The sequence below is a fragment of the Polypterus senegalus genome, chromosome 6, assembly GCF_016835505.1.
Source record: "Polypterus senegalus isolate Bchr_013 chromosome 6, ASM1683550v1, whole genome shotgun sequence".
In the NCBI taxonomy this organism is placed as follows: Eukaryota; Metazoa; Chordata; class Cladistia; order Polypteriformes; family Polypteridae; genus Polypterus; species Polypterus senegalus.
Window position 1 is genome coordinate 57,227,637 of NC_053159.1, and position 12,268 is coordinate 57,239,904.

At 40.4% G+C, this 12,268-nt stretch overlaps 1 protein-coding gene across 8 annotated transcripts in view; it reads left to right on the top strand.

Annotated features, from left to right (window-relative positions):
• LOC120531052 (protein kinase C zeta type) overlaps positions 1-12,268 on the top strand; it is a 677,641-nt gene that overhangs the window by 178,770 nt on the left and 486,603 nt on the right. The gene's annotated exons all lie outside the window — the stretch shown is intronic.

Below are 12,268 nucleotides of genomic sequence, written 5' to 3' on the forward strand. Positions count from 1 at the left end.
AGTTATCTGAGACTGGGTAAACATATGATGTGTGATCCCAAGACATTCACAACCATCTGGGAGAGAGAATCTTCCCAGTGAGGCCTGTGTCTTTCCCAGGGTCTCTTGCCAGCTGGTCATGCTTGTAAAACCTTCAAAGAGGGGTGTCTGGGAGACATCTGTATCAGATGCTTGAACAACCTCAACTGGGTTCCTCTTGAAGTGGAGGGTCAGTGGCTGTACACCAAACCTCTCCCAGATGTCTGTGCATCTTGCACTATCTGTGTAAGGTTGAGCTCAGCCACTGTGTGCGAAGGGAAAAAAACTAATTTTGACGACTTGTGCCCTGTGATGGTAGGGATGAAGATTAACTGGTAAATGAAGCAATTTGCTTTCTGGCTTGACGACTCCTCACTAATATGGATTATAAAGTGACCACATGAATAGGGGAAATAAGCACAGTCATCTGTTGATTTCATCATTCCTTTCCACCTTACTCGTGAACAAGAGCCTTAGGTACTTGGGGTGCACTCACTCTAGGCACATTTGTGCAGGGCAATGTGATGATGCGGGTTTGACTCCATGCTCCCATTGCTGTTTAGGAACCCTTGAACCCAACACCGTTGATAATGTCACTGAGTGAGCTAAACAGTGAGACAACATTTGAGCAAGGGGATGGTTTAAAAAGGTGCATAGTGCTTTTATTAAAAATATCCAACAAAAACAAAGTGTTCAAATAAAACGTTTCTTACAGGAAGCAGTCTTCTAAAAACAACAATAAGCCCGGTGCTGCTTCTGTGCTAGCGTCTCACCTGCTTCTCCCGGTTGGGAGGCGAGACGCTCTCAATGCAGTTGACCTTCTGCCTACTCTTCCTGCTACTGTCAGGCGCCTTTCCGATCCTGGGCTCCGGTCGGCAGCCCCTGACAGTGACTTTAGAATTCCCTAACGGCCAAGGCTCTCACATTGGGGACACCACGTCCCAAGTCTGACTCCTGCTACCTTCCGTGGAGAGTACTGCACCTTCCGGTCACTCCCGCCCTGCAAAACAAACTCTGCGGGAGCGACCACAACCACTACTTCTCCCAGGTGTTGGCCAAACACCCAGGCTGCCTTCAGCTGCTTGCGTGCGCTAGCTCGCCTGCTTCCTGCTGCACTGACTTGCTCTCTCCACTGCTTCTTGTTTCAACCTCTCTTTCCTTCTCTCTTTCTTTCCTTTAGTTCTTTCTCCTTTTCATATCCTCCCAACCGACTCGCGCTTCTTTTTATATTGCGAGGGGCCATAGCAGCTGCAGTACATTAGCCACGGGAACAATCACGGATGTGGGCAGTTCCTCATCTGTGCACTCAGTGAGAAATGCCCACACCGCAGATCGCCCCGCGGCTTGCTACAACCTCTACGCCCCCTCACAAAACCGCCGCGAGTACGGTGATTATCTATTTAAAAACTGCCCCGTACTGAGAGTGCTGTGGACCCGCTATACCACAGGCAGGTTAACATTCTATCCTCTTGCAGATCTGAGTGTGTAGCACTGTATTTTGCTGTTAATCGTGCTGCACGTATGAGAAGATTTTTATGGTGACAAATGATAAGGGAGGAATTTGCAGCTTTTGCCATTCTGCAATTCGTGTTCATGTGTAAGGTGAGAATGAAAACCTGTTTAATTCAAGATACTGAATGAAATGAGAATCGCACTATCTGACATGTCGTGTCAGATTTCCGTGCTTGGGCATGTTTAGTGATCACACTGTTCCTGAATGCTACTGAAAAGTGCTTTGGCCCACCTCTTCCAGACAGCGATCACACTAGTCAAACGAATTAGACTTTGCAGGTTTACACGCTTGGGCACAGAACGAATTGCCAGTGTAAGTATCACACAGGAAACTCTGCAGTCTAATTGTGACTTCACACTATAGGAAGATAAGTAAATAAATCAAGGTAAATAACATTCGATTTGACTTTAATGTGCAAAGTACAGTGACGGCAGCTTCCACCGGCAGCTATGGACTATTCAGTACACGAGCGACTCTCCACACTATTGTTTAGATCTGGGTGGTGTATGTATATAAAAATGTGACTGTATTCTCGTACCATTGCTCACGTGCTGAAGTGTCAGCTGGCACTTTTCGTGGCATTAGAAATGTAATTTGTGAGCATGCCCTTGTCGATCAAACACGGGAAGCTCTGCAGTCTTATTGTGACTTTACGCTGTAGGAAGACAAGTAAATAAATCAAGGTAAATAACATTCAATCTGGATTATTATATAAGTACATAAAACTGTTTTTATATAAATACCATCATAAAACATAATCCCAAACTGGGTTTTGCACGATACCTTGGTGAGCTCTGCAAGCGTGCTTTTTCTTTTAAGGACAGGTGTGGGGCAGATTGACTGGCAGGATGATGCCGGACCTCTTGTTGCATCCAGACAGTGCCATCTTTCAACTTTACGCCTGGTGCAGCTGCGTTGTTCTTGTATGCGAGTGGATGTTTCTTGCAGTGAGCGGTTCTGTTCTCTTTCTCCGATGTAGAACTCTCTGCCTCATCGGAGTTCACCTCTGTTATAGCACATATTTATTTGAAGACTAACAATGTCAGATTGGGGTAAACATGACTGAGAGAATAAAGCTGATTTTTAAAAAAAAAATGCTAACTTTACAAGTACCATACATACAAGTACCAACGGCTGTTACAGACTCAAATGAAATGTATATTTTTATTGTGTAATAGTAACAATAAGAGCAGCTCACTACTCAAAACGTTTATTTTGTGATGCAGCAAGACTTCGATCCTGCAACCTCTTGATTATGAGTCAGTAGTTCATACCACTGTACTACCAAAGCAGTCATAACAACAAAGTAAACTAACACGATTTCTTTTTCTTCGGTTATAGTCTTGAATAAAAGCACACTTGTTTTGTTATACTTGCATCTTTTGTGAAAGTGCTTATTTGGTATTTGGACTTCAGTCTTCACACATTATACACATGTCAAGATTTTTTCGTTCGCACTAAAACATGAAAAAGTTTGTTTTAGGTATGTGTTCAAATTTTCTGTCATGCTACACTTACATAGATCTTTGTAGACACGGAACACACATGAAATGCAGGTGTTCCAAATAATGGTACATTATTTACACTATACAGCTCCTGGTACCTCACTCCTAGATAAAGAAGGCTTGAGTTGGGAGAGATTTTTGCCGTTTCTGCTGCAGTGGAAGGATGGGATAGTAGGCTGTTGGCGCTTATTGACACATTTACAAAACAAAAGACGCTGACAGAGGTGCGAATGGATTTAAGGTTTTTCGGGTTTACGAGTTTTTTCGTAGGCATTGGTAATTCTAGTGTTAAACTCCTCTACCTCCTCCAAGGCAATAACTCACCTCCTACTCAGATAGGTCAGTCTTCCTTTTTCCCCAGTAGTGACAGTGGTCTCAGATTTGGATGTGCTTATCCTCATCCCTGCAGCATCATACTTGGTTACATACCGTCCCAAGTGTGCTGAAGTTCACTGCCCAATGAAGTCAACAGGACTACATTTGCAAAAAGCTGTGACACAATTCTAAGGCCATCAAACTATACACTCCACATCCCAGGTACAACTTGATATCCTGTTTATGAAAATCACAAACAGGATAGGAAAAAACATGCAGCCCTGGTGGAGTCCCACACCCACTGGGGACAGTGCTGATATTTTTCCCAAGTATGTGGACACAGCTCTCACTGTGATTATACAGGGACAGAATGGTTCTTTTTAAGGCCCCTGAACCCCATACTCTCCCAGCACACTCCACAGAATCTGTTGAGGAATATGGTCATATGACTTTAAGTCCAAAAAACACGTAGGTTGCTTGAGCCCCCTCTAGTATCCTCATAAGGTTAAAAAGCTGCTACACTGTTCCACTGCCAGGACAGAATCCACATTGATCCTAATGGATAAGACGTTCCACAAACGTTTTTTTTTTTTTTTTTCTTCTTTTTTCAGTTGAGTGACAGAAGCTATTCCAGGAGGAGTGCGATTCCCTGATAGTTGGAGCACACACTCCGGTCCCTCCTTTTAAAAAGGGACATGGTTCCCATTGACCACACAACATTGGTAATGCATGTTTGCCATAACAGCCCAATGATGTCCAGATTCTTCAGTTTTATTGGGTAGATCTCATGCACCCCTGAGGCCTTGCCACCTTCGTGACCTCTTTCAGGGAAATGGGCTTTGATTTCCCATCAGTTTCTGATGGACATTTTAAAATGGAGGTTCCTACAAAAAGGCATGTCTGTGTCCTCAGATTGTTTGTTTGTTTCTTCCTCTGCCAGACTATATCCTCAGTCCAGGGGCCTCATGTATAAATGTAATGTACACACAAATGTTGCATACTCTAGTTTCCTTGCAAACTTTGAGATGTGTATAAGCAAAAGTTGGCGTAAAGCCACTCATATTTTCATGGCAGTTCCCTACCTCGCATAAGCACATTTCTGCTCAGTTTTGTTAACTGCCATCACCAAGCGTCAAAGCAGTGCTACTGTTTCTGTGTCATTTACCTTTTTCATATTCGCATCAGTGACATGGGATTTATCCAATACACCAAAATTAATTGCATATTGTTTACAAATTTAATTCACTTCTTTGTAATCATTCTGTAGCAATATAATGGTGAATGGAATGTCCAAACTATTTTAACTACCATTGCTATTTTAGCATTGTTAGAAGACATCACAAATGCAAAGATTAGATGGGAGTGTGTATTTACAGATGATGATGACTGGCTTCTAAGTCAATTTTGATTTCTAACAGCTATCCTGTTGGAGCTGTGTGCTGAACTGGCGCCAGCTTTATAAGAGGCAGACTTTAAGGAACTGTGCTTTACCTGCTCCTTTGCATATTCTGTCCACTCTCTGGTTTTTAACCACAAGAAAGTTGCAACGTGAATTTGCTGTCCAATCTGGCATTTCACAAACATCACTGAGTCACTCCATGCCAGTTACATAGGATGGTATTATTTGCTTCTCATCCAGATATATGATTTCATTACAATGTGGTGAACTCTGAAACACGAAAGTGCAATTCGCAGTGTGGTGCAATTCGCAGTGTGATGCGAGTCCCTGTCTTACACCTCAAAACACGGGGCTGCATCTTAGTACTTTAGCAAAACCAACTTTCTTCCACTTGAAACAGGAACTGCATGGTTATTTATTGTAACAGGATCTACTACTCTTCTATATACAGACACAGCAATCAGGCAGGGTCGTGGTCATGTTAGTGGCTAAGTAATATTGTTCCCTGCATTTACAGTGTTACTTGCATCACCCATTGACGGCAGGTGCTCAGTGCGACCACAATCTTTTCAGGTTTGTTTTCGCTGTGACCTGCTTCAGCGCTGGGAGCCAGCGGTTGCCCCAGCAACCTATAGGCTGTTTTTCATAGATGCAGCAATCGCACTTTGGGACACTCTTTGCCGTGTTATCCTGTTGGAGGCAGTCCCAAAAGAGTTTAGAAAACTTACAGCAGCAACATCCAAGTTAGGACCAGTTAGCTGAACGCTATTGCAATGGCGCTGTACAAGTTACATGAGCCAGGAATGAATCGCCAAAACAATTAGCTGGCATTAAATCATATATAGCTGGAGAACCTATAAAAACAGCAGCTTTGTACAATTGCAGATACTTTTTCCACTAGTGCAGCAAATGGTAAGCAGTCCTTTTAAGGACAGCAAGTAGCCTCAAAGTAAAGAGCAAACAATCGATTTGTTGTGGAGCTTGGTGCCTGCACTACACTATGAAGGCACCTTCAGAGAATGCATTTGCTTATGTAAATAAAAAGCATTTCCACACTATTAATGGGCTGCTCTGTAGTGCACAGAAAGTGTGTTGCAGTGTGCAAGCATGTACCTGAAGAGATGCACTATGATGAACCTGATCCACGAAATGATCAGCCAAGTCAGACAGCATTACAACTTTTGTTTGAATGCAATTAGCAGAATGTAAAACCAGGTAATCAGATACTGCATTTATTTTTTAACCAGTTCATTTAATTTGTGGTCAATATCACATAGGATAGCCCTTATATTCCTTAGTTCATTGCCCAAATTTCTTACAGCATTCACTGTTTCATTTTGTGACTCATGAACAGTCAGTCAGCACGTAGCCAGACGATCTCCTAGCTTTTTCCGTGGCATAGGTAGGTGTGTGTGTGTGTTACCATTGCATGAAGACAAGCTTGGCACAGCAGCACCATCGCCACCTGACTCTCCTTTTCATGTTGACTGTGATATATGAGCACATGTTTCTTTCGGACACTGTGACTTTCTGAACTTGAACTTTAAAGTGTCTCCCCCATGGATTTTTTGCTGATACCACTGTGTTTGCCACCAAATGTTTTTCCTTGCCTCCACGTTTTTTTTTTCTTGCCTTGCCTTCGCATTTGCTGAATTTTTTTTTTTTTCTTTTTACATGCCTTTTCCATTTTTTTTTTTAACCAAACACTGAATGGAAGGGGGTATTTATATAGAATTACATATTAAAATATGCAAAATTCTGGGAGGAGTTGGGGTGGGGTTATAAATGCATACATATGCCTTACATTTTACATTTGCTGGGATTTGTAAAAGGGAAGTGCTTGAAACTTGCCTTACACAAATGTATACATCTGGATTTTTTTGTGTGTATGCACATTTCCACTATTGTCCGTACACCATGTATTAGTGTGAATTCTATGCACGCTATTATGAGGCCCCTGTTCAGCACTTTTACACCCTTGCTGAGAACAATCTAAGTGATGCCCTGCTTTCTAATTCTGATTCACCTGATGGTTTGCCTGACTGCCAAGGCCCACAGTCCTTTTGGCCTGTCGGTACCCCTCTGCTGCTTTGGAAGCTTCTTATGCAAATCATACAAAGAAGGTCTTGTTCTTCAGCCTATTGGCATTCCTCACCTACAGCATCTACCATTTGGCAATCAGAGTCCTCCCCTCTGCGACCTTCAGCAGCACAGACGGCCAACCTCGAACATGGCATCAACCAGGAAGGAGTAGTATAAGAAGCCCACTCCCACCTGTCACTTTTTCACCCTGGGCAACTCTAGTGGGGGGAAAAAAAAAGGCCAGACTCTTGAGAGATTTGGTTCTAAAGCCACACAAGTGCATGGACGTTGGCTCAACTATATGTAGTTACTAGTGCTCAGCCTCACCCGCTATATTTGGCTTATTCCATGTCTCAGGAGTTAGTGTCTAGGTTCCACTCTGCCAAGACCTCTACCCAGGTCATATTGCACCTGGACCCACTTCCCCTCCCCGCCACCAAAGGCAGATGATGGACCCACAAGAGGACAGTTGCATGTTGCGTTTTCCTTTGTTGTCCCCAACTGGGCCCTGTGGCAAGCCAGGCTGCCAGGCACTTGCCTACAGTCACTTTCTCTAGGCCTGGGTCCTTGTGGATTCCTAAGTAACCCCATACCCAATGGGGTAGTCTGTAAATTTGTGCATCTGCAGCATTAGGGACATTTTGAATTTCTCCTTCTCTGACCTCTCACCTGCGATCAGTTAGCCTTGGAAGGCCCTACCAGGAGCTTCTGCTCCAGACAACAAAGCTCACAGGGTCATAGGGGCACATAAATGTCTCCACCAAAATAAGGTAGTGATTCCCAGAGAGGACATTGCGTTTTAGTGTTAATATTAATCAGCAGTGGAAAGATATTGTTTTAGACAGATTTTCCAATGTTTGGAAACCTCCTCATTCCTTTAAAAATTAAATTCAGGAATAGGCTGTAGTTGGACGCAGAACTGTACTTAAAGTTGTCAAATCTGGAACCCAACATCGACAATTATTACACAATAAAACAAAAGATATACAGCCATCACAATTGACTGAGTTTTCCTCTTTTTGGTCTGAAGACATATGCAACTTGTATTTTTTCCTTTTTTTAAATCTGGATTCATATAATGTTTATAAAGTAAATGTTATGAGCTTGTTTAGAAAAGACACTTTTATTCATTGTCTACCTATTTTCTGGGGCTCAAAAGTATTTGGACAACTTAATATGATCATAAATGTTAATTTTTTAAAAATTCGGTTGAAAATTTATTTGCAGTCAATGCCAGCCTGAAGTCTGGAACCCATGGCCATCTTGTGTGCTGGATTTCCACCGTAGTGATACTTTGCCAGGCCTTTACTTTCAGCTCTCTTCAGTTGTTACTTGTTCATTGGACGTTCCTCCGTCAGTTTTGTCTTCAGCAAATGAAATGTGTGTCCAATTGGGGTGAAGTCAGTTGATTGATTTGGCCATTGAAGAATATTCCTCTTCTTTACCTTGAAAAGTACTTGCTTTGCCGTCACAGTATGTTTTGGCTTATTGTTCATCTGAAATGTGAACCATTATCCTATTAGTTTTGCAGCATTTGGCTGAATCAGATCAGACAGTATAGCACTGTACATTTCAGAAATCATTTTGCTGCTTCTGCCAGCAGTTATATCATTAATCAAAACTAGTGACTGACTTCCATTCACAGCTATGCATGGTCATGCCGTAAAAGTGTCTCCACCATGTGATATTCATTGGATCATGAGCTGTTTCTTCTCCAATCTCTTCTCTTTCAAACATTCTGGTACATATTCATCTTAGTTTCCTTTGTCCAAAGAAAATTGTTCCAGAAATGGACAGTCTTTTAAAAAAATGTTTTCTGGCGAAGTCTAATCTGTCCTCCTATGCTTGAGGGTTACCAATGGTTTGCACCTTGTAGTAAACCCTCTGCCTTTACTTTCATGAGGTCTTCTCTTCATTGTAGACTTTGGCTAAGAGAGGTCTCTTGGAGAGTGTTCTTGGTTTGATTAAATTTTGTGGAGGGGTTGTTCTTCACCTGCAGTCATTCAGCTCAATTATCTTCTGTGGTTTTCCAGACCTTCTGGTGTTTGAGTTCACCATTGTTGTTTTTAAAAATGTACCAATTGGTTGATTTGACAACTCTTTGTGCTGCTGCCATTTTTCTAACAAGTCTATTTTTGTTTTATCATTATAATAATGGACTGTTTTTACTTCCTTTCACAACTCTTTTTGGGCATTGTATTGAGAGTACACAGTGATTGCTTCCAAATGCAAATTCCACACTTTCAATCAATTCCAGACATTTTTCTTGATATTAAAATGAGTAAACTACTCCCACCTGGCTATGGAACAGCTTGTCAGTCAAATATCCAGATACTTTTGAGACCCTAGAAATGGGAGCACTATGCAGAAAAATGACTGTCATTCCTAAAAGGCTCATAAGATAATTTTGGTAAACACCTTAATTAAAGCTGTAATTCTACAGTTCAGTCACATAATGATTGCTTTATATTTTAAATCCATTGTAGGAACATACACAACCAAATGTAAGAAGACTGTCACTGTCAAAATACTTGTGGACCTAACTGTGAAACCATGCTTCTCTTCTTACATTAAAAAAAAAAATTGGAAAAGCATTTGAAATACAAAAAAAACTATATGGTATACTCGATTACACCAAAAAACTATTGGTAATCACTTATTAAAATCAACAAATGTAAGATTAGGGTGTAGTGCAAAATAGGCATTGTCTATTCTGCTAGACTTTGAGCATGCTAGGCCTATTAAGAAAGCATCTTTAACAGGGATGCAGGCATTCAGCTGCACAAAACATTAGAACAATCTAGACATGAACAGGCCAATCAGCACAACAAACGTCGCCATTCCCAGCCACATAATTACTTTCAAAAGTACACTTGATGTTGTTTTAGAATAAAGTCCTACTGTCTACCACACTACTTGGTAACTTATTCCATGTCATGCTTTGTGTAAAGATAAAATTTAAGGGTAAATTTCATTCAGACATTAAGTTTCCAACTGTATCCTGTGTTCTTTTTGAACACATGTTAAAATAACAGTCTTGATCCATCATATTAATTCCCTTCATAATTTTAAACACTTCAATCATGTCTCCTCTTAAGGTTCTTTTGCTTTCCCACCACTTATATTCCTTTCCTACTGGCTGACTAAATTGTAGCTTGTACCAGGATCTGCCTGGACTACATCTGACTTCACCTGCTGACCTTTTGAGCCAGAAAGCATGAAATGGACCCAAGGAATGCCAAAGACCTATAATTGAAGGGATGACATCTAAGACAGCCAGAAGACACTGATTTTGTAACTGGAATTGACTTTAATCCAGTCAGAAGGTTCAACCTTTCTTTAAAAACACGTGCACTCTATCTCTTAAAGTAAGTGAGAAGAAGATAAACAAGAGAATGGCAAGTTAAAACTTCAGTGGTAGTCTCCAAAATGAAAACCTCTGAATCCTCATCTTAGAGCCTAAAAGCAATGAGCCGCTCTTGCTTGGTGAGTCTAAACCAGTGAATACTTATGTTTGTGAACCTGACGCTGAGACCCAGTCTGACAAACCAAGGCTATCTGACCCTCAGAAGCCATTACTTCATGAGGGGAACTTCAGCATCTAAACTCTTGGGGCAGAGTGAATAATCCTTTTCTCTCCCCTATTAAATGGCAAAAGCAGAGGAAGCAGCAGCACAGCACTGACCAAGGATACGCAAAAAGAAAGCTTGCACACCAGCACATGAAAAATCCCTCACTTGAACTTGGAGCACCAGCAAAGCAACATATCCACACATCAGACATTATTCATAATGACTTGATATCATAAAACTATTTGTGCCAAGAAAAAGTACACCCATAAATGCACGGCCTGTATGTGTGTCTAGTTTCTGTGTCCATTCTTATGTCAATATAAATTAATATACCTGTATTTGCAGTTATCACATTTCTTTACTCCTTATTTTTGTCAATACATTGTATTAATCTGTTTCTTAAAATGAGTATGCCTTCGTTATCTTGAGTTATATAAGTCAAAAGGAGGCGCTTTAAAATATTTGAGTTCCTGAAGTTGGTGTATGCCAAGCAAAAAGTTTGTAAACCTCTGGCCTGGACATATGACATGACATTTAATCACATAGTTGTCCGAGGTCTGCTGTAGTTTTAATATTTGCTTTAACAGGTCTTTATGAGCATTATACAAAATCATGCAGTGCGACTACTGTGGGCAGTAACCAAGATCATGCTGCTTGATTTAGTCCTTTCCAAGACGGTTCAAAGGACAACATTTTTGATATTTGTAGACTTGGCATGTGCAAATTTAAATATCACAATTATACATAGTCCTTGACTTGTCACTTAAGACCTAAACAGAAGTGATGTTGTTGTTAGAGTTTAACATTGGACTGCAAAATCTGCAGCAAACTACAATCCAGGAATGGGCCTTGTGTCCATGAATGAAAGAAACTGACTGCAGTCCTTTAAAAATAAAGATACAGGGCTGAGAGACCTCATTCAGAGAGGATTGACAAGCCTTGCATTTTACCATCAGATGGAGCAATTGTGTCACTTATCAAGGATTTATATGAAAGGCACAGGTGTTTGCAATCTGAGTAGCTACGACATTGCAGAGCAGTGCTATTCACAGAGACTACTCTTAAACAATTGACATTTGGCTATTTATTGCAATTAAAAATTGACATCTCTAAAACCATGAATACTGTAAATTGGAAATGTTGCAGCAGAGATTAAATTGTCTAGATTGGAAAGCTGGAATCAGTACAGTGTGAATGATTGTGCCTAGTCATCAGTAAATTTTATTATGATGTTATTGACCTGCACAGCACTCGTGGTATTAACATTTGCATGCAAGAATTCTGTTGTAAGCATTTCTTCATGGCTACAATACAGTAAGGCTGCATGCAAAGTAATTATAAAATTTGTGTACAAGAATGAATGTTTTTAGCATTTTTTTCAAGGCTACAATACACTAAGGCGTTAGATTAGCAAACAACTTTTTGAGAAACTTAAATTTTAAAATATATGCAATTAGCCTATAGATTAACAAATATTCACTCTTATTTTTTTATTCTGCTAATACATATAGTGAGGGAATTATATATTTTGTGTTAAAAAATACTAAATAAAATTTTATAGGAAAGTTTACAGGAAAGGTGGATACATGTGTACAGTATGAGAGCCTGGAAACAGTGAACCTAATCTTAAAGTTTCACTGTACATTGAGCACAAATGTAAAAAAAAGCCTATGCTCTTGTAATGTATCTATTTTAACATATCTGTCAAATGCCTGGATACTTCTTGATTAAACTGAACCATTAATTCAGTTGGCATTTTTGCAAAATTTTGTTTTAGTTCATTAAGAAAGGCAATACTTTGCATTCCTCAATTTAAAGGACAATTTATAACATACCTTCCAGTTTAATAAAAGTAGAAACTACT